Source organism: Staurois parvus, unplaced genomic scaffold (assembly GCF_062004578.1).
Source record: "Staurois parvus isolate SC_StPar_1 unplaced genomic scaffold, SC_StPar_1.0 ptg000154l, whole genome shotgun sequence".
Classification (NCBI taxonomy): domain Eukaryota; kingdom Metazoa; phylum Chordata; class Amphibia; order Anura; family Ranidae; genus Staurois; species Staurois parvus.
This window is the reverse complement of record NW_028317950.1, coordinates 7,609,342-7,630,802: the sequence shown is the minus strand read 5'-3', so window position 1 is coordinate 7,630,802 and position 21,461 is coordinate 7,609,342. Positions and strand designations below refer to the sequence as shown.

Sequence of the window (21,461 nt, the reverse complement as noted above, 5' to 3'; positions counted from 1 at the left end):
GCATTCACAGAACCACCAAGTTCCATTTAGCTTGAGCGCCAACTACTAGAGGACTCCTCAATGCATCCAAAGTCAAACACATTTTTTAAGCTTTGCATATATGTTCTCTGACACTACATCTGTTAAAGTGGACCTTTCTCTTTCATTAAAGTTACAGCAGCATATAGCTCTGCATGCTGATATGAGGTTATCTGATATTCATTGGGTACGCATTTTTGTTGTGTATACTTTACAAGTTTTCCACTTCCTAATTGTGTAAGGTACAGGTGAAGTAAAACTGGCCTCAGCTGCATCCTGGGAGTTAGTGTCACATATTCCAGGAGGCTGACCCAGAGTTCCAGAAAGTAAGGGGAGATTAATTCATCTGCCTGTAGCAAAAAAAATGGTCCCCATGGGAAGAAAAGAAAAATGAGGTATGAAAAGAATAAAAAAACCTGCAGTTATCTTTAACTATTTGTAGATTGCCACTATGAAACATTTTTTTAAAGTGCCTTTTTATAAATTTTTGTGATAAAGATGAAGTTCTTCCTAAGCCTGGAAAGTCAGACAATTTCTTGATTGATTTTTTTTGCAGGAATTCTTGTTTTTAAGGGGGGGGGTCTCTGCTATCCCTGCATTTTAATCTTGCTGTAGGGATCTTCTTGAACTTTCTGAACTATCAAAGCTTTTTAGATTGGGTTGAACTTTCACATGGGGGCTGGAAGACCTTTATAGTTAACGTTTCCTAATTTTTCAACTATCATAGAGGTTTCCTGTCATCTTGCTAGGAATTTGCTCACCACAGTTGGTACTAGAGTTAGCACCCAATCTTAACTTGGCGAGCCAGTTGTACTTTGAACCTTCTGTGCAGCCAGCAAATGCTCCCTGTCTATAGGCGTAATGTCTGCCTTGTTGGGGCTGCCACTTTGAGGGTGTTAAACAAACTCGAAGGGTGAAAACCCCATGGATCCTTATGGAAATTCCCGTATGACAAATAAATGAAACTGTAAACAATGCTAGTCACAACCATATTTTTCAGTCACTTTCTTGAGCATCCCCTTTAGGGTTTTGTTGAACCATTCCACTAACCCATCAATCTGCAGTTGATACACAGAAACTCTGTAAGTGCTTAATTTTAAACAATTTACTGAGCTCCCAAATGACCTAAATCGGTTGCCTTGATCGGTCAGGATCTCAGTTGGGAGCCCTGTTCTTGACTAAGAAGCCTTTCAAGTCCATGGCTATGTGATCAAAGGGTACTTTGACAATTGGAAGTGATACCAACAGACATAGAAAATGGGATGTTAGAGTGGTTATTTGACAGGTTGGGCAGGACTCCAAGAAGTCCTTGGTTTTAGCCAATAAAACTGTTGCAAAACCTGTTCTGCACCTATTCACCCCCCCCCCCCCCAAGATGACCCCCAAGCGCATAATCTAAATGCAACACCTTGCTCCTGAAAGGTTGAGCTACCACTAGCTGTTCAAATTATTTGATCCTTCCCTTTGGTTGCTGTGTACAGGAGATCATGATTCACACCAAAAACCTGCATATCCACCCCATGTTGCTGTGTTTTACATTTTGACCTGGTCCCTGCCTGGGATCAGAGTAGACTTTACATTTTCTCGGGAGACCTTGAAATGGGGTAGGAGTGGCCCTGAGGAGGAGGTGGTGTCTGCTTGTAATCCTGCAGATCCCTTCAGGGGACCCGAGTCAACCTCTTTATGTTCACATTTCTCCTGACACATACAGTGGAGAAAATAATTATTTGATCCCCTGCAGCTTTTGTACGTTTGCCCACTTACAAAGAAATGAAGGGTCTATAATTTTTTATCATAGGTGTATTTTAAATAGAATATCAACCGAAAATCCAGAAAAAAATGCATGATACAAATGTTATCAATTGACTTGCAGTTTAGTGAATAAAATAAGTAATTGCTCTCCTACCAACTAGCAATAATGCACAGACTGGCAATGTGCTCATGTGGTACACAGATTACTCCTGTCAATTTAAGAAGGCACTCCTAACGACAACTCGTTATGTGTATAAAAGACACCTGTCCACAGAATCTCTTCCTTCTATTCAAACCTCACCATTACCATGGACAAGACCAAAGAGCTGTTGAAAGATGTCAGGGACAAGATTGTAGACCTGCACAAGGCTCGAATGGGCTACAAGACCATCAGCAAGAAGCTTGGTGAGAAGGAGCGGTTATTCGCAAATGGAAGAAATACAAAATAACCATCAACCGCCCTCAGTCTGGAGCTCCATGCAAGATTTACCCTCATGGGGTAAGGATGATCATGAGAAAAGTGAGGGATCAGTCCAGAATTGCACGGGAGTAACTTGTGAATGACCTCAAGGCAGTTGGGACCACAGTCGCCAAACAAACCATTGGTAACACAATACACTGCCATGAATTTAAATTCTGCAGTGCCTGCAAGGTCCCTCCTGTCAAGAAGGCACATGTACAGACTTGTCTGAAGATTGCCAAGGAACACCTCATGATTCAGAAGGATTGGGAGAAAGTGCTGTGGTCAGATGAGACCAAAATTTATTTTTTTGGCATTAACTCGACTCGCTGTATTTGGTGGAAGAAAAAGGCTATGACTCTTAAGAACACCATCCCTACAGTCAAGCACAGAGGTGGAAACATTATGCTTTGGGGCACTTTTTCTGCTAAAGGTACAGGCCGTCTTTGTCACATTGAGGGGCCAATGGATGGGACCATGTATTGTAAATCCTGGATGAGAACCTTCTGCCTTCAGCCAGAACACTGAAGATGGGTCGTGGATGGGTCTTCCAGCATGACAGAGACCCAAAACATACCGCCAAGGAAACAAAGGAGTGGCTTAAGAAGAAGCACATTAAGGTCATGGAGTGGCCTAGCCTTAATCCTATAGAAAATTTGTGGAGGGAGCTGAAACTTCGAGTTGCCAAGCGACAGACAAACCTTAAGGATTTAGAGAGGATCTGTAAAGAAGAGTGGACCAAAATCCCTCCTGAGATGTGTGCAAACCTGGCAACCCACTACAAAAAACGTCTTACCTCTGTGCTTGCCAACAAGGGTTTCTCCACCAAGTACTAAGTCATATTTTTCTTGGGGATTAAATACTTATTTTATTCACTGACCTGCAACTCAATTTATAACATTTGTATTATGTATTTTTTCCGGATTTTTGGTTTATATTCTGTCTCTATCATTTAAAATACACCTATGATAAAAATGATAGACTTTTCCTTTCTTTGTAAGTGCACAAACTTACAAAATCTGCAGGGGATCAAATAATTCTTTTCCCCACTGTATCAACCTTGTTTTTAAGCTAATGTAGTTTCTGCTTACTTCATCAGAGGGTTTGGAATAATTGCAAAATCCCAACACCCATGTTCCTGCATTAGACAATGGCTGTAGATGTAACGGCTGTATGGCCTTTTTATGGAAGGTCAATTAACCTTTTAACCTTTGTAAAAGTAAGTCCCAAATTATGTGGCAGTCAATGGGTTATGTTGCGACACAGGATCACCCCAACCTTTAGTGAAGAAGTTCCCATTGGATTGGACAGGGTTTCACGGGCCACAGGATCGACTTTTACATTGCTGTGCATACAGATGACACCTACTTGTTCTTGAGGTATCAGTTCAACTTGGTAGATTGGAGAAGGGTAAGCACCAGCCACTCATGCGAATTTACACATTTAGCAGTACAGTCCTCATATATGGAGCAGCGCTGACTCATGTCACGTGTCATATTTCATCAGCTTGTCCTGCTTTGAGCGCTGAGCTGCCAGATAGCCCAGTTGATGGCAGGTCCAGCAACAAATGTCAGGGGGTTCTTTATTACACTGCCAGTTATCAGGAGGATTAGGTGCTAGGGTACTTTTTGCATAAGCATTATACACCCAGGTGGACACAATGTGGTCATTCGCTGACATCTTGGTGTCAGGTTGCACTTCTTTGTGAATATAGATCTATCTTTGTCCCAAGCATGTCTGAATCCATTTACTGTTGACTGACTCACTACCTCTGCTGGAAGTCCATTCCAAGTGTCAACTACAATTCCCTGGGAAGACTGTACACAAAATAGTTCAAGGTGACCCGCTACGCAATCTTAGTGAGAGTCAGCTGCTCAGGATAAACTGAAATAGGGGGAAAAGGAAATAGACAAAGGGAGAACATGGATTTTAAAGGCACAGAATACATATACACATATTAGTAAAATCATTTGTACTTTATTATGACAATAAGTCATGACAGAAAAACATTTTTAGTTAAAAATTCCATTGTACAATGTCCCCGCGGACAATGTCACACATCCCACCATATCAAAGGAACAAGACTTGTGATAAGACATACTGTAACCACCAGCAAAGGTCCTATGGGGGGGGGTAAGGGACATTAACCTGCTAGAAGAATGGCCCAACATGGTTCGCGACAACAATCGCTTCCTCAGGGGCTGAATTATAAAATCTACAAAGAAAACGTACATGTAAATACATTGGTTGTAACAGCTTACATCATAAACGTGAGAATCCAAATGAATAGATCAGAGAACTTACATATAGTATTTATGTGTGGCAAGCAACAAAAGACCTCCTATTTCCAGAGAGCCGACCTCCTCTACTGCTCTTATAAGATAGGGGGCCATCCGAAAGCCAGATATGGGGGCACAATAATGGCCAGCAAAACCAGGGCCTTAGGTCTAAAAAACCATAGAACGGAAAGAGGGTCATGATATATATTACACCTTTAGCTAAGGTATACATAACATATGGGCTACAAATCTACTTTAAACCAGGTTATATAGATAACAATACTGATTACATATTACCTAAAAAAATATGTTATGTAGCAAAAAGTTGAGGATTTCTTGTGAGTAGAAGAATGCCCTGTACCCAAAACTGGGCGGACAATCCACAGAAAAAGAAAAGGAAAATTCACTCCCCAATATCCAGGAAGAAGACAGGAATGGCCAAGAAAATATTCCAATAGATCAGCCCTAAAAGGCAGAGACATTCCCCAAGGTGTGTTTATACACTCTCAGTATAGTATATTAGTTGCAAGAAAGAGAGGGTACTTCAAATAGCCCCATGATTTAATGATACAAATACCCTATCAGATTGTAGAAATCTATATAAATGTATATGGCGGGAAAGTATACCTTGACCTGTCTGTCAAAATGTCAACAAAGTACACAAAGAGTGCTAGAAGATGGATCCAGCCTTCTACTAGATAATTGGTCTGGAGGCATAAACAAAAATAAAAAGAAAGGAAATGAACACTTAAATTGATTCAATGTGAACAATAGATCATCCTAATAAAACTAGGAATGATCTTTCTCACCACTATTGAATAACGTCAATATTCCGTAGAAGTACGTCAGTTATCTGGCAGGAAAAAGAGTACACCTGCAACAGTCCAGAAATCCTCTACGAAGTGTATGAATCCTGTGACCCACAAGGCTGAACATCCCCAGAAGGAATGGAGCCAAGAGACCCACGGACGCAGCCTATTATAGCACCCCAGGCGCAGCGTGTCCACATCAGAACGTATGACATCACCGCGTCCAGCCATTGGTGATGACGCTGGTGCGCCATCACCACGCATGCGCCGGGAAAGGCGCAGTGGGATAGGCCCACTCAGGGGCACATGGAGGGACGGCGACCGTCCCAACCACGCCACGAACGTCCCACCCAAAGGGACAGGGGACGCCGCTGCTACCCAGCCGCACATCAGGCTCAAGGGAGGATAAGCCCCAATATCCTGGGCAAAGAGGAGCAATTGCAGGTCCTCTAGGAGTCAGGAAGAACATGGAATCCAGGAACACACAATTAGCAACATAAGACAACCTCAATAAAAATCAATACTGCAGCTTAATATACAATTTACACAAAAATATGGGTAAATACTGGTGACATAGTATAATTCAAACATAGGCTACAGCATGGCAAAGAGATCATGGGAATGACACAAAGGGAAATCATTGGAGATCCTTAAAGCACTTTCTAATAGAAATTTATAGATCACAGCCAGAGATATATAGGGCTTTATAAGGACATAGGAAAACAGGAAAAACCTTACACTGCACACATCTAGATATTTATAGACAGTCATATCTATAACTAAAGTCCATACTGTATATATCCAAGTGGGAGTTCTTATATTGGACATCTAATGATATGCAAACCCATTATATACATGCAGTTTAATAATATAAGCCCGTAATAGATACATAGATCTATTATCGCCATTATAGTGGCTTATAGAAATGGTTTATATGATATTATCTTATTTAGACCTGGAGAGTGAGTTGCATTAAGACATTCTATCCACACAGTTTCCTTACGTAGTAATTTCTGATTCCAATTACCCCCACATGGATCTTTAGTAACCACCTCCAGTACGGTAAATTTAGCCTGTGATATGTCAAATTTGTGATACAATCCAAGGTGGCAACTAATGGGAGTCCCCATCTTGGCATTGGAAGAATAATATATATGGTCATGTATTCTCTGGTTAAACTGACGTATAGTCTTACCCCCATAGTAAGCTCCACATGTACATACCATGAGATAGATCACTCCCTGCTTGTGGTAAATGCAATTATTGCCCTTGGGTATGGATGGGAACACATTTCTAACTACCTTATGGGGAACTACTCTGCCCTAAATTCCAGGCCAATTGTGAAACTAAGGGAGTGCTCTATCTCATCTCATGATATATATCATGACCCTCTTTCCCTTATATGGTTTTTTAGACCTAAGGCCCTGGTTTTGCTGGCCATTATTGTGCCCCCATATCTGGCTCTTGGATGGCCCCATACCTTATATGAGCAGTAGAGGAGGTCGGCTCTCTGGAAATAGGAGGTCTTTTGTTGCTTGCCACACATAAATACTATATGTAAGTTCTATGATATATTCATTTGGATTCTCACATGTTTATGATGTAAGCTGTTACAACCAATATATTTACATGTATATGTTTTCCTTTGTAGATTTCATAATTCATCCCCTGAGGAAGCGATTGTTGTCGCGAAACATGTTGGACCATTCTTCTAGCAGCTTAATGTCCCCCCCCCTATAGGACTTCTCCTGGTGGTTACAGTATGTCTTATCACTAGTCTTGTTCCTTCAATATGGCGGGATGTGTGATATTGTCCGCGGGGACATTGTACAATGGAATTTTTAACTAAAAATGTTTTTCTGTCATGACTTATTGTCATAATAAAGTACAAATGATTTTACTAATATGTGTATATGTATTCTGTGCCTTTAAAATCCATTTTCTCCCTTTGTCTATTTCCTTTTCCCCCCTTTTCAGTTTAGTGAACTAGGACATGGCACCAGTGTATCTAAAATTGGAAGTGACCTGACACCTGAATGCACTCCAAATCTTTTTTTGTCCAGCTCCTCAGGATGTAGCCAGTCTTGAAGCAGGTGCATCAGGTTATACAGCTGCTCATAGGCAGGTTTAGACTTGTTAAAGTACAGGCATGGGCATGACTTGCCCTTAAAGTAAGATTCACCCCCAGACTGACTAATATTTTAGCCTGGGGTTTCTACAACCAGAAAAGGGGCCAGCATGGTCGGCCCAGTCTGTTTCAGTCAAGCCTCTTTAGTGGCAAACTGCTCACAAAGTGCCAAATACTCTTCAATGCTGACTACAGAAATCATTGTTTTTATTTTTGAAGAACTGGCTGCACTGCTTTCTGCTTGCCAACCAAGAGCAATCTTGGAGCCTTCCAGCATTCTGAGTCATTGCAATCTTTAAAAAATGCTAAACTCCCCTAAACTGTGTACAAAATGCTCTGCATCAGCGTTTTGTTCTGCCAAGGGAACTGGCATTTTCTTCTAAGCCCAGTGTGCATGGAGTCTTAGCTCAGTTCTTCCATTGCTTTATCTATGGGTTTTTTTTTTTTTTTAAAGCCTGTGTGGATTTTACCCAGGACATAGGTCTGGCCTGCACCTCTCAGACTGCCAGTATTCTCCAACAATTGTAAGGATCAGAGAAGAAACAAGTCTCTGAAAAACAGTTTATAAACCCAAAACTAAACATTTATTGCACAGGGGACAAGAGAGGCCCCTTTCTGTTTTTGTTAAACTTGGGAAAATAATTAATTGTGTGATGTAGTCTGTTCTGTCTCTCCAGTCTTAAGCATTGATAGTGTGATCTCTGTAACATACAGTTGTGATGAGATAGTGATAACTTCAACCTCAGTTGGATACCACAGTCAGTGACTCAATCGATAAGACATCTTGTAGTTCTTGTGAAGTTTATTCCATAAACTGAGAGAACCTTACAACAATGAACATTCGATAGGTCAAAAGATCTTAATGTTTCCTGCTCCATGACATGAGGCTAGAGCTGCAATGCATTACTGGGAAAGGGGAAGGGCTATCTATACAGCATTCACTAAACCAAAGGAAAAGGAGGAGCAGAAACAAAATCTAGAACCACATAAAGGCATATGACAGTCAATATGACAGTCATGTGAAACATGACATAGTCCATGTTCATTGTCAGGTTCTAGGGGGTACAACAACGTCCATCTATTGTGAAACTTTGATCCAGATGACCCAGGTTGTTAGTTTTTCCTTTTTTTTTATTGGGCCTGTATAAACTGCCTTGTTTGTCAGTTGTGTTTTGTTAGGAGTTGCCTAAAAGTCTTTTACTTTTGTCTGGTCTTACATACTTAATGTATTGTTACATCGAAAAAGTTTTGTCTGGAGTGTCATTGTTGGTATCTGTATTGTAAATGCACAATGTACTAAATAAAAAAAAAAAAATTTATTATATTGCAGCTTACCAATTCTTAGATGTGATGGCTGTATTTGTTTCCTTTTTTAGGCTTTCTTCTATTTTCATGTCATGATCTTGCCAGCAAGCCTGTTTTTTTCAAAAGCTCAAGCTCTCCAGCAGATGTATCAATTTACATGAATGAGACAAACCACAGGGGTGATTAAAATGATCAGCTTTTGTTTATTCATGCAAAGTTCGTATCCCAAAAGGAAGAAAGTGTTTGCTGTAACTTATTATAAAGGCTAAGCTGGAGTTTAGCTTCAATTTGTCAGTGGTTCTAAATCTGTTAATACATTTAACTCTAGCCTCCCCCCAGACTGACAATGCTCTGTCTGCTGGGCCTCCTGTGCTCATTCATCCAGAGTTGTGTCTCATTAATACAGGAGATGTGTTAATGACCAGGTCACCAGGTGAAAACAGAAGGGAAAAGCCAAAACAAGGAAAAGCGATAAAGCCACCACATGTAATGATTGGTAAGCTGCAATTTATTAGATTTTTGGTTTTCAGTTTAATACTTCTACCACTTCAAGTCTGGACACTTTTACCCCCTTCCTGTCCAGGCCAATTTTCAGCTTTCAGTGCTATCACACTTTGAATGACAATTATGATTTTTTTTGCATATTTCTGAGACAGATAAAACTTTTATTTTGGTGATATTTATTCACCACTGAGATTTTTATTTTTTTGCTATATAAATGAAAAAGTCATTACATTATTACATTACATTGAGTTTATATAGCGCCAAAGGGTTTGCTCAGCGCTGTACAATAGAGGGGGGGACAATACATGAAACATTACAGCAGCTACGAACAGCACACGAGGGGTAAGAGGGCCCTACTCTTTCGAGCTTACAATCTGGGAGGGAGGGGGTAGTGGTACAGGAGGAAGTGGCTGTGGGGGATGGAGTGGTAGGAGGAATGAAGGAGAGCAGCAGTTAGGTGAGGGTGGGGTAGGCTTCCCTGAAGAGGTGGGTTTTCAGGGAGCGCCTGAAGGTGAGGAGGGAAGGTGACAGTCTGATGGATTGGGGTAGTGAGTTCCAGAGGATGGGGGAGGACCTGGAGAAGTCTTGCAGACGTGCGTGTGAGGAGGAGACCAGGGAGCAAGATAGAAGGAGGTCCTGTGAAGAGCGAAGGGTAGGGTGGTACTTGGGAATCAGGTCGGTGAGGTAGTTAGGGGCAGTGTTGTGAATGGCTTTGTAGGTCAGAGTGAGTAGTTTGAATTTGATGCGTTGGGCGATAGGGAGCCAGTGGAGGGAGAGGAAGAGGGGGGTGGCAGAGGTGGAGCGGCTGGTGAGGTGGATGAGTCTGGCAGCTGAGTTCAGGATGGTCTGAAGCGGGGAGAGTTTGCACTGGGGTAGGCCGGTGAGGAGGGAGTTGCAGTAGTCAAGGCGTGAGATAATCAGGGAGTGCACAAGTAGTTTAGCGGTGTCTGGGGTAAGGAAGGTGCGTATTTTGGCGATATTGCGGAGGTGGAGCCTGCATGTGTTTGTCAGTGATTTGACATGAGGTTGGAAGGAGAGGTTAGAGTCCAGAATGACCCCAAGGACTTTGGCTTGCGGGGCGGGATTGATGGTGGTGAAGTCCAAACATTTTGAAAGAAAAGTTTTTCTTATCAAATTTTGCAAATAAATAATCTTTCTTCATAAATTTTGACCCTCCTATCTCAAAGTCCCCTTTTATTGCTGAACAAACACAAGCATTTTATTTTGCTTCAGCTGTCTTTTTAGTAAAAAAAATAACCCAAATTAGTTTATAACCAAAAATTATACTTTTTCAAAAAAATTCTTTACATTTTTATTTTATTATATTATTATTTGTTTTTTTTTGTTTTTTTTTTAAACATACTGTCACCCTAGCAGTACAGTGTCACCATAGTGACACTGTACTACTTGTGGGGGGTGATGAAGATTTTTTTTATTTTTACACCTATAAAGGCTGTAAAAGTAATAATTTCTCCTCTCAGGCTGCATTCTTGTAGCTATTGAGAAATACTGTGAGAGCTGTGATTGGCCACAGCTTGTCACATGGTACAAGGCTGTTGTGAATAGCCTTGCACCATGTGACCTCTGTGATCATTCACAGATTTCACTAGTAGTAAGCAATGATGTCAGGAAGAGACATCTTCCTTACTACTATTCATGTGATCTCTGATTGGCCAATCAGTGATCACATGAATTGGGACCTCACACAGAGGTCCCTTACAGTGATTGGTGTTTCGTTGTATCTATAGGACACCGGGCAGCACCGGATCGAGGTGCCGCGCGCTCCCAGGGAGTGCGCACAGGCAGGGAATGCAGGAGGATGTTTATAAACGGCAACCCGCGCCTGCACTGCTCCCGTCCGGCCGTTTATGTACATGGGCCAGACCGAAAGTGGTTAAAGTGGAACTAAACCCTCCTATCTCAAAGTTCCTTTTTATTGCTTTTTCTTTTGCTTCAATGCAGACAAACGTGTAAATGCTTCTTGTCAGAACAATACAGAGAGGCAGATATGTGCTTAGCTTCTGCAAAAGTGCTTGCTTCTCCATTCACCACTTTGTCAAATTTCCAGGTACCCTGCTGCAAAGATCAGCTAAAAAAAGGAGCACATCTAAACACAAATTACAAATTTTGTGATGTTGGGGTTAGATTGTTACCAGTTTAGATGTAAATGGTGTTTAGGAGTGTTCATCTTTAAGCAGTGCTTTCAGTGAAAAGCTTCTCTTTTTGCCTTTGCTATCGGGATGTAATTATGGCTTATTCCACAGCTGTACTGTTCTGTAAAGAATTCTTTCTAAGCAAGGCTCTTTCATTTCAAATGACCTTGCTGCTTGCGTGGTTTTTTCTCTTCTGTTCCCCGTTATGAAGTTGCAGTATAATCTGTATTGGCTTTCACCTTGAGTCCTTGGCTATGTTGTTAGAAAAGTATTATGTTCCCTACACAGGGTTTTTTTTTTTTAATAACACTAGAATAGATTATTTTCTTGGTAACCACTCATTCTGCACAATATGTAGTCCTTGAACCTCATCATTGCATGGATCTTGTACCATTCTAAAAAGGCTGCACTCCACAATCATGTGACTCTCCTCTTTTATATCCTCCTGAAACTCAATTAAAAATAGAACTATTTTTAGGTTAATCAGTTACTTCACCCAGACCCAGTAGTGCTGTGGTCGTAGATGCTGGGAAGTTGAAGCACAAATCCAGCCTCCTCCCCCATATATTGTTTTTATTTTGTGTGTGTGTGTGTACACTATATTGCCAAATGTTTTGGGACAACCCTCCAAATTTTTGGATCCAGGTGTTCCAATCACCTCCATGGCCACAGGTGTATAAAATCAAGCACCTAGGCATGCAGACTGCTTCTACAAACATTCGTGAAAGAATGGGTTGCTCTCAGGAGCTCAGTGAATTAAAGTGTGGTACCGTGATAGGTTGCGCAGTAAAGCCATCTGTGAAATTTCCTTGCTACTAAATATTCCAGTCAACTGTTAGTGGTATTATAACAAAGTGGAAGCAACTGGGAACAACAGCAACTCAGCCATGAAGTGGTAGGCCACGTAAAATGACAGAGCGGGGTCAGTGTGCAAAAGTCGCCAACTGTCTGCAGAGTCAATAGCTAAAGACCTCCAAACTTCATGTGGCCTTCAGATTAGCACAACAACAGTGTGTAGAGAGCTTCATGGAATGGGTTTCCATGGCCGAGCAGCTGCATCTAAGCCTTACATCACCAAGTGCAATGCAAAGCTTCAGATGCAGTGGTGTAAAGCACGCCGCCACTGGACTCTAGAGCAGTAAAGATGTGTTCTCTGGAGTGATGAATCATACTTCTCTGTCTGGCAGTCTGCTGGACATGTCTGAGTTTGGCAGTTGCCAGGAGAACAGTACTTGACTCACTGCACTGTGCCAAGTGTTAAGTTTGGTGGAGGGGGGATTATGGTGTGGGGTTGTTTTTCAGGGGTTGGACTTGGCCTCTTAGTTCCAGTGAAGGGAACTCTTAAGGCGTCAGCATACCAAGACATTTTGGACAATTTCATGCTCCTAACTTTGTAGGAAAAGTTTGGGGATGGCCCCTTCCTGTTCCAACATGACTGCGCACCAGTGCACAAAGCAAGGTCCTTAAAGACATGGATGAGCGAGTTTGAAGTGGAGGAACTTGACAGGCCTGCACAAAGACCTGACCTCAACCCGATTGAACACCTTTGGGATGAATTAGAGTGAGCCAGGCCTTCTCATCTGACCATTCTTCTAGAAGTGCCTTTGTGAGGTCAGGCACTGATGTCAAACACTCCCATATACACACTAAAACCTTGTAGACCTCCAAAGGGTGGGCCAACTCAATACTTAACCCTACTGACTAAGACGCCATTAAAGTTCATGTGTGTGTAAAGGCAGGTGTCCCAATACTTTTGGCAATATATATATACACACACACAGTATCTCACCGAAGTGAGTACACCCCTCACATTTTTGTAAATATTTTATTATATACTTTCATGTGACAACAAAAAAATGATACTTTGCTACACTGTAAAGTAGTGAGCGTATATTTTGTATAACAGTGTAAATTTGCTGTCCCCTCAAAATAACTCAACACACAGCCATTAATGTCTAAACTGCTGGCAACAAAAGTGAGCACACCCCTAAGTGAAAATGTCCAAATTGGGCCCATTTAGCAGTTTTCCTTTCCCAGTGTCATGTGACTCATTAGTGTTACAAGGTCTCGGGTGTGAATTGGGAGCAGGTGTGTTAAATTTGGTGTTATCACTCTCCTACTGGTCACTGGAAGTTCAACATGGCACCTCATGGCAAAGAACTCTCTGAGGAGCTGAAAAAAAGAATTGTTGCTCTACATAAAGATGGCTTAGTGTCAGGGCCCTGTCCATGGCAGAAGTTCTGGAAGATCTGGCATTTCTGCCAGTACCCTGCATGGCCGCAGAAGCACACATCAGCCTCAGTTTCGTGCCAGACGGCCTTTATAAGGAGGCTCATCACTTCCTCAAGTTGCTGGATGATCTCTAGCTCCCAGTGCCTTGTTCCTGTTTCCTGTGTTATTGTGACCTGTGATTTCCTAATACTGACTCGACTTGCTCCTGGACCTGTCTACTCTGCTTAACCCCTGACCTGACCTCGGCTTGGCTTACGAATACTCTCTCTCGCTCCTCGGTGTATGACCTCGGCTATCCCATCTGACTACGTCTGCAACCACCTGGTCCCTGACCTTGGCTTGAACCGGCTATCCAGTAAATCTCTAAATCCCAGAAAGGTCTTGCATACCTCGCACAGGCGCCACCTGTCTGCAGACCTATCTATGTACATCAGCTGTGCTTCTGGGTGGACCACCAACCAGCACTCCTACAGGCGACCTTTGCCACTTTGGTCCTGACTCCCACTTACCCACTCTCAGGGTAGTCTGGAACTTAGCCGCAAGGGAAGCCTCTCTCCCTTGGCCTCCATCACCAGGTACGTGATACCTAGGCTATCAGAAGATTGCCAAGACCCTGAAACTGAGCTGCAGCATGGTGGCCAAGACCATACAGCAGTTTAACAGAACAGGTTCCACTCAGAACAGGCCTCGCCATGGTTGACCAAAGAGTGCACATGCTCAGCGTCATATCCAGAGGTTGTCTTTGGGAAATAAACATATGAGTGCTGCCAGCATTGCTGCAGAGATTGAAGGGGTGGGGGTCAGCCTGTCAGTGCTCAGACCATATGCCACACACTGCATCAAATTGGCCTGCATGGCTGCCGTCCCAGAAGGAAGCCTCTTCTAAAGATGATGCACAAGAAAGCCTGCAAACAGTTTGCTGAAGAGAAGCAGACTAAGGACATGGATTACTGGAACCATGTCCTGTGGTCTGATGAGACAAAGATAAACTTATTTGGTTCAGATGGTATCAAGCATGTGTGGGGGCAACCAGGTGAGGAGTACAAAGACAAGTGTGTCTTGCCTACAGTCAAGTATGGTGGTGGGAGCAGGGGCGGACTGACCATTTGGAAACTCGGGCACTGCCTGAGGGCCTGGGGTCAGTAGGGGGCCCCATGAGATGCCCCTGGTACCTTTTTCATAGGCTTTTTTGAGTTTGGGCAAGGACACAGGGGCCCCATGATCCCCTATTGCCCGGGGGCCCCATGAGTTGTCAGTCCACCCCTGGGTGGGAGTGTCATGGTCTAAGGCTGCATGAGTGCTGCTGGCACTGGGGAGCTACAGTTCATTGAGGGAACCATGAATGACAACATGTACTGTGACATACTGAAGCAGAGCATGATCCCCTTCCTTTGGAGACTGGGCCGCAGGGCAGTATTCCAACATGATAACGACCCCAAACACACCTCCAAGACGACCACTGCCTTGCTAAAGAAGCTGAGGGTAAAGGTGATGGACTGACCAAGCATGACTCCAATCCTACACCCTATTGAGCATCTGTGGGGCATCCTCAAATGGAAGGTGGAGGAGTGCAAGGTCTCTAACATCCACCAGCTCTGTGATCTCATCATGGAGGAGTGGAAGAGGACTACAGTAGCAACCTGTGAAGCTCTGATGAACTCCATGCCCAAGAGGGTTAAGGCAGTGCTGGAAAATAATGGTGGCCACACAAAATATTGACACTTTGGGCCCAATTTGGACATTTTCATTTAGGGATGTACTCACTTTTGTTGCCAGCGGTTTAGACATTAATGGCTGTGTGTTGAGTTATTTTGAGGGGACAGCACATTTACACTCTTATACAAGCTGCACACTCACTATGTTACATTGTAGCAAAGTGTCATTTCTTCAGTGTTGTCACATGAAAAGATAGAATAAAATATTTACAAATATGTGAGGGGTGTACTCATTTCTGGGAGATACTGTGTGTGTATATATATGTGTGTTTGTGTATGTATGTGTATATGTGTATATATATATGTATGTATGTGTGTGTGTATATGTGTGTATTATATACAGTTGTGTTCAAAATAATAGCAGTGTGTTGAAAAAAGTGAATAAAGCTCAAAATCCTTCTAATAGCTTTTATTTCCATACACACAAATGCATTGGGAACACTACACATTCTATTCCAAATCAAAACATGAAGAAAAATATCAAATTTGTGTTGTCCCTCTAAAAACAAATTGAAGAAAAGTGAACATTAGTCTGTTCAAAAAAATAGCAGTGTTTGTATTCTTCTTTACAAACTCAAACATTCACTATATAAACTGAAAAATGTTTGAAGATTTTGCTTTCCTTCAAATCACTTAATTAATATTTAGTTGTATAAGCACTGTTTCTGAGAACTGCTGTACATCTGTGTTGCATGGAGTCAACCAACTTCTGCATCTGTGAACAGGTATTCCAGCCCAGGATGATTGGACTACATTCCACAGTTCTTCTTTATTTTTTGGTTTTGCCTCAGAAACTGCATTTTTTATGTCACCCCACAAGTTTTCTATTGGATTAAGATCCGGGGATTGGGCTGGCCACTCCATAACGTCAATCTTGTTGGTCTGGAACCAAGATGTTGCACGTTTACTGGTGTGTTTGGGGTCGTTGTCTTGTTGGAACACCCATTTCAAGGGCATTTCCTCTTTAGCAAAAGGCAGCATGACCTCTTCAAGTATTCTGATGTATTCAAACTGATCCATGATCCTTGGTATGTGATAAATAGGCCCAACACCGCAGTATGAGAAACATCCCCATATCATGATGCTTGCGCAACCATGCTTCACTGTCTTCACAGTGTACTGTGGCTTGAATTCAGTGTTTGGGGGTCGTCTGACAAACTGTCTCCAGCCAAAAGACCCAAAAAGAACAATCTTACTTTCATCAGTCCACAAAATGTTGCGCCATTTCTCTTTAGGCCAGTCAATGTGCTCTTTGGCAAACTGTAACCTCTTCAGCACGTCTTTTTTTTCAACAGTGGGACTTTGCGGGGGCTTCTTGCAGATAGCTTGGCTTCACATAGGCGTCTTCTAGTTGTAACAGTACTCACAGGTAACTTTAGACCTTCTTTGATCCTCCTGGAGCTGATTGTTGGCTGAGTCCTTGCCATTTTGGCTATTCTATCCATTCGAATGGTAGTTTTTCGCTTTCTTCCACGTCTTTCAGGTTTTGGTTGCCATTTTAAAGCATTTGCGATCATTTTAGCTGAGCAGCCTATCATTTTCTGCACTTCTTTATATGTTTTCCCCTCTCCAATCAACTTTTTAATCAAGGTACGCTGTTCTTCTGAGCAATGTCTGGATCGACCCATTTTCCTCAGAATTTCAGAGAGAAATGCACTGTAACCAGCATGTACAACATTTACTGCCTTCCTTCCTTAAATAAGGGCAATAATTGCCACCTGTTTTTCAAAGAATGAATGACCTCACTAATAGAACTCCACACTGCTATTATTTTGAACATGCCCCTTTCAATTAGTGATGCAATTACATAGAATCAGCATGCATGTCATGTCATGACTGTTGGGTCTGTTGGATTTCTATTACTCTACTACACCTGCTAGTAAATTATTTGCCATGTAGAAATATCATTTCTACCAAAAACAGTGATTGATTAGTTTAGTGATGTCTGACTGCTATTATTTTGTACACAACTGTATATGGTGCTCCACATAAATGAGTACAACCCAACAGGTTTGTCAGAAAAACTTTTACTTTTGTTTCAGAATCAACATTTTCTATGGGCCACTATACTACAAATTACTCCCACGTGTGCAGGTCATTGATTGCAGAGGATTTGTTCATTTGCACACACAAAGTATTTTTCCTAACAAATTCATTCAAGACCATGTTGCAAAAATTAATACGATCTAATGAAAGTCTTAGGAGTAAAGCTAAATTTTAGACAAAATCCTGATTAACAAGAATTGAATTACAAATGAGTCTAATTATTCATTAAACAGGTGTGCAGCAGACAGTTGATTATAAAAGGGCGTTACTTAAAGAAAACCCCATTTCATGCTGTCAGCAATGGCACCACATGGAAGAGAAATGTCACAAGGCCTGAGAAAGGAAATAATTTCTTTACACAAGAAAGGTGAAGGCTACAAGAAGATCAGCAAAGCTTTACTTATCAGTCAGAATACTGTAGCAAAAGTGAACAGTTAGCTAAAGAAGTAGAAAGCCAAACTGGGGTGATTGTTTCCCATGACACAATATGTCGCACACCGCAGAGGAATGGCATGCATGGGTGTTGTCCACGAAGGAAGCTTCTCCTGAAGCCCATGCACAAAAAAATACTACCTAGAAATTAACAGGGCCCATGCTGAAAAAGAAAACTACTGGAACTCTACTCTGCAGTGATGAGACCAAAATAAATGTTTTTGAAACTGATGGTTTCAAAAGGTTATGGTGTCAGTGTCCTTCTGTGGGGCTGCATGAGTGCTGCTGGTGTCGGGGAGCTGCGTTTCATTGACGGTATCATGCATTCATAAATGTACTACTTTATATTCACAGAGAAGATGCTACCATCACTCCATGCCCTTGGTCATCGTGCACTTTTCTAACATGACAATGATCCAAAAAACCCATCTAAGGCCACTGTTGCATTTCTGAAGAACAGGGTGAAAGTGATTCAGTGGCCAAGTATGTCCCCTGATCTGAACCCAATCGAAAACCTATGGGGAATTCTGAAGCGTCAAGTTGAGCCTCACTCTCCATCCAGCCTTCAGGCTCTAAAAGAGGTCGTTCTTGAAGAATGGAAAAAGATGTTGCAATATGTCACCAACTTGTTCATTCCATGCCTAGAAGACTTGGTGCTGTCCTTACAAATCATGGAGGTCATACAAAATACTAGATGGAGTCGGTTTTGTTGTGGGGTGTATACATTTTTGCATCAACTAATTTGAGTAAAACTGAAGATTTAGTAATCTGTGATTTTATTAACCTTACTATCATGTAATGAGCGAAACAAATGTTCTATAAAACTCTTGTCAAAATTTTGGAAATTGGGAAATTGTCCTTGTGTCCATTGGGTAAGTACTTATTTAGGCTGAGCACTGTGTATGTGTGTGTATGTATGTATGTATATATATATATATATATATATATATATATATATATCTCCATAACATTAATTATCTTGTTACAATGGCATCTGAAGATTGATAGGATATATTAGGCAGCAAGTAAACATGTTGTTCATGAAGTTGATGTATTGAAAGCAGAAAACATGGGAATAGTAGGGTGTCCATGCTGACTCATGTCCATGGCCAAAAGCACCTACAATGGGCATGTGAGCATCAGAACTAGACCATGATGCAATGGAAGAAGGTGGCCTGGTCTGATGAATCAGATTTTCTTTTACATCATGTGGATGGCCAGATGTGTGTGCATCACTTACCTTGGGAAGAGATGGCACCAGGATGCAGTATGGAAAGAAGGCAAGCATGCGGAAGCTATGTGATGCTATGGGCAATGTTCTACTGTCATTGGTCCTGTCCTTCATGTGGATGTTACTTTGACACGTACCACCTACCTAAACATTGTAGCTGACATAGAAATGGTATTCCCTGAAAGAAGTGGCCTCATTCAGCAGGATGATAGGCCCTACTACACTGTAAAAATGGAAGAGTGATTTGAGGAGCACAATGTCTTTGAGGTGGTGACGTAGCCTCCAATCTCTTCAGCTCTCAATTCATTGAGCAACTGTGGGATGTGCTTGAAAAACAAGTACGATCCATGGATGCCCCACCTTGCAACTTACAGGACTTAAAAGAATTCCTATGGATGGCTTGGTGCCAGATATCACAGCATACCTTCAAAGGCCTAGTGGTGTCCATGCCGCAACATGTCAGGGACGTTTTGGCAGAAAAAGGGGGTTATACTCACTATTAGCTGGGTTATGATAATGTATGGCTGATCAGTGTGTGTGTACATATATATATTTATTTTTTTTGTAATTTATTAATTTATTCCCAAACACATACAGAAGTAATGTGACTCACTGGATCCTTTTGCCTCTGCTTTGCACCCTCCTCCCTCTTCCCATAGGGTGCGTCAATGACATCTTATACCTACAGTAAATGTGTTAAATGAAGAGGACCAGTATTGGATTGAAGAGTGGACAATCCATGGGGGACAGCACAGAAAGGAAAAAAAACATAAAGTTGAATTTGACTTAAAGTGAATCTCTGTAAGATTAATAAAATACATGTCCATTGTGTTCAATCAAAAGAAAAAACAAACAAACTTGCAATCTTAGAAGATGAAACCCTCTTGTGCCAGAAGAAGGCAAAGAAACCATAGAAACTGTGATCCAATTTTACTCTAACGGGAAAAAATGTATTTCTGATTCTCAAAAAGATCAACATTCATAGCCAAAACATGTTTGTTAGATCCTGTCTTACAATTTTATTTTTCAATTTCAATCTGTTCCCATTTGGAAAACTTCTCCTCTGTCCCAGAGACATGACCACAACTCCCAACCTTTGTCACTTGTCACCATCAGAGTCCCCTCTTCTCCTGTCCTGGGCAGAGCCTTCAATGGTAGGATTTTCTCTCTGTCTTTGTGAGTACTGTCATTCCCACTCTCTCAAACCAAAAGAAAAAAGTTGATGTTCTACTTTTTAAACCACCTGAAAGTTCTTTAGTTTTGTTTTAATATTTCTGGAGACACCAGGGGCAAGAACTCGGATCAAGTCACCGATTCTATACACCATTATAAATGGACCTATCCACCTTCTCATGTCCTTCTACAGCATTTGAAGATCTGACCGTTCTCCAATACTCCATGCCATCTTGCAAACTACTTTAGATTGCTAAGTAGGAGATGGATCTCAACAATACTCTCTCTAATAAACATACACCCCCAGAAGGATCCTTAAGATGTTCCTCACTGCTCATAAATATGCTGAAGATGCAGAGAAGAAGCTGGAGACCTGCTGCATGTCTTCTGATCATGTGGGTAACTTCATGGTGTCTGGCTTGAGGTTCGTCACATAACCTAGAAATTTATAGATTATGTACTACCATGGGACCCTGCCTTCTTCCTGCTTCATCACCACAACATTCCTAGCAAGAACTATAAATGATCCATTGTCCCCCTTTTGGTGAGTGCTGCATTGAGCTATATGCCTATATTCTGGAAACAGTGCCAGGCTCCCACAATTGCTGCTTGGTTTGCAAATATTCGAGAAATGAATGAGATGGAGGATCTGGTGGCTACAGAGAAGAAAAAAATCTTGAAGGGATTCTATTGGCATGCTTTTTTATATCCAGCGGAATGCACTTCTTTATTAAGTTCAGGGTAAACCCAACCTCTTTGGTGGACCATTACCTGATCTTGAGTAAACTGGAGGATGAGGGATCAGCAGACACCCCATTCCCCATTCCTGCCCCCACCCCTTTTTTTTTAAGTTGAGCAAGTTATATTTTGTCTATATTTTTCTTTTCTTTTTTTTACCCAGAATATCAGGATACAGAGATAAGTACAGGTCATTTTGTACATAATTAACACACTTTGTTATATCATCCACCTCTGAGGAGCCAGGCACTTTGACATATTTATACTCCCCATTTGAGTAGGATACTTATTTATTGATGTTTTGATAATACTATGCCTTTTATTCTCTGAGAATATTGGATTGGTTTCATAGGATATTACAAATAAACTTTGAGAAACCACAAAATGCAAGGAATTATCATTCAGCTTCTTTCTTTCTATTGGGGAAGAGTATGATGCAGCCTGGTTCCTGCTACCCTAAAACCTGCTGTGTCTAACCACAAAACA

General features: G+C 41.6%; 1 protein-coding gene across 1 annotated transcript in view; it reads left to right on the top strand.

Annotated features, from left to right (window-relative positions):
• The window catches only part of ZWINT (ZW10 interacting kinetochore protein), a 37,358-nt gene extending 30,136 nt beyond the window's left edge, over positions 1 to 7,222 (top strand). The window contains exon 11 of the mRNA XM_089675003.1: positions 6,970 to 7,222. The gene's annotated coding sequence lies outside the window, so the exon portion shown is untranslated. The remainder of the gene's footprint in view (positions 1 to 6,969) is intronic.
• Positions 7,223 to 21,461: the final 14,239 nt, after the last annotated feature.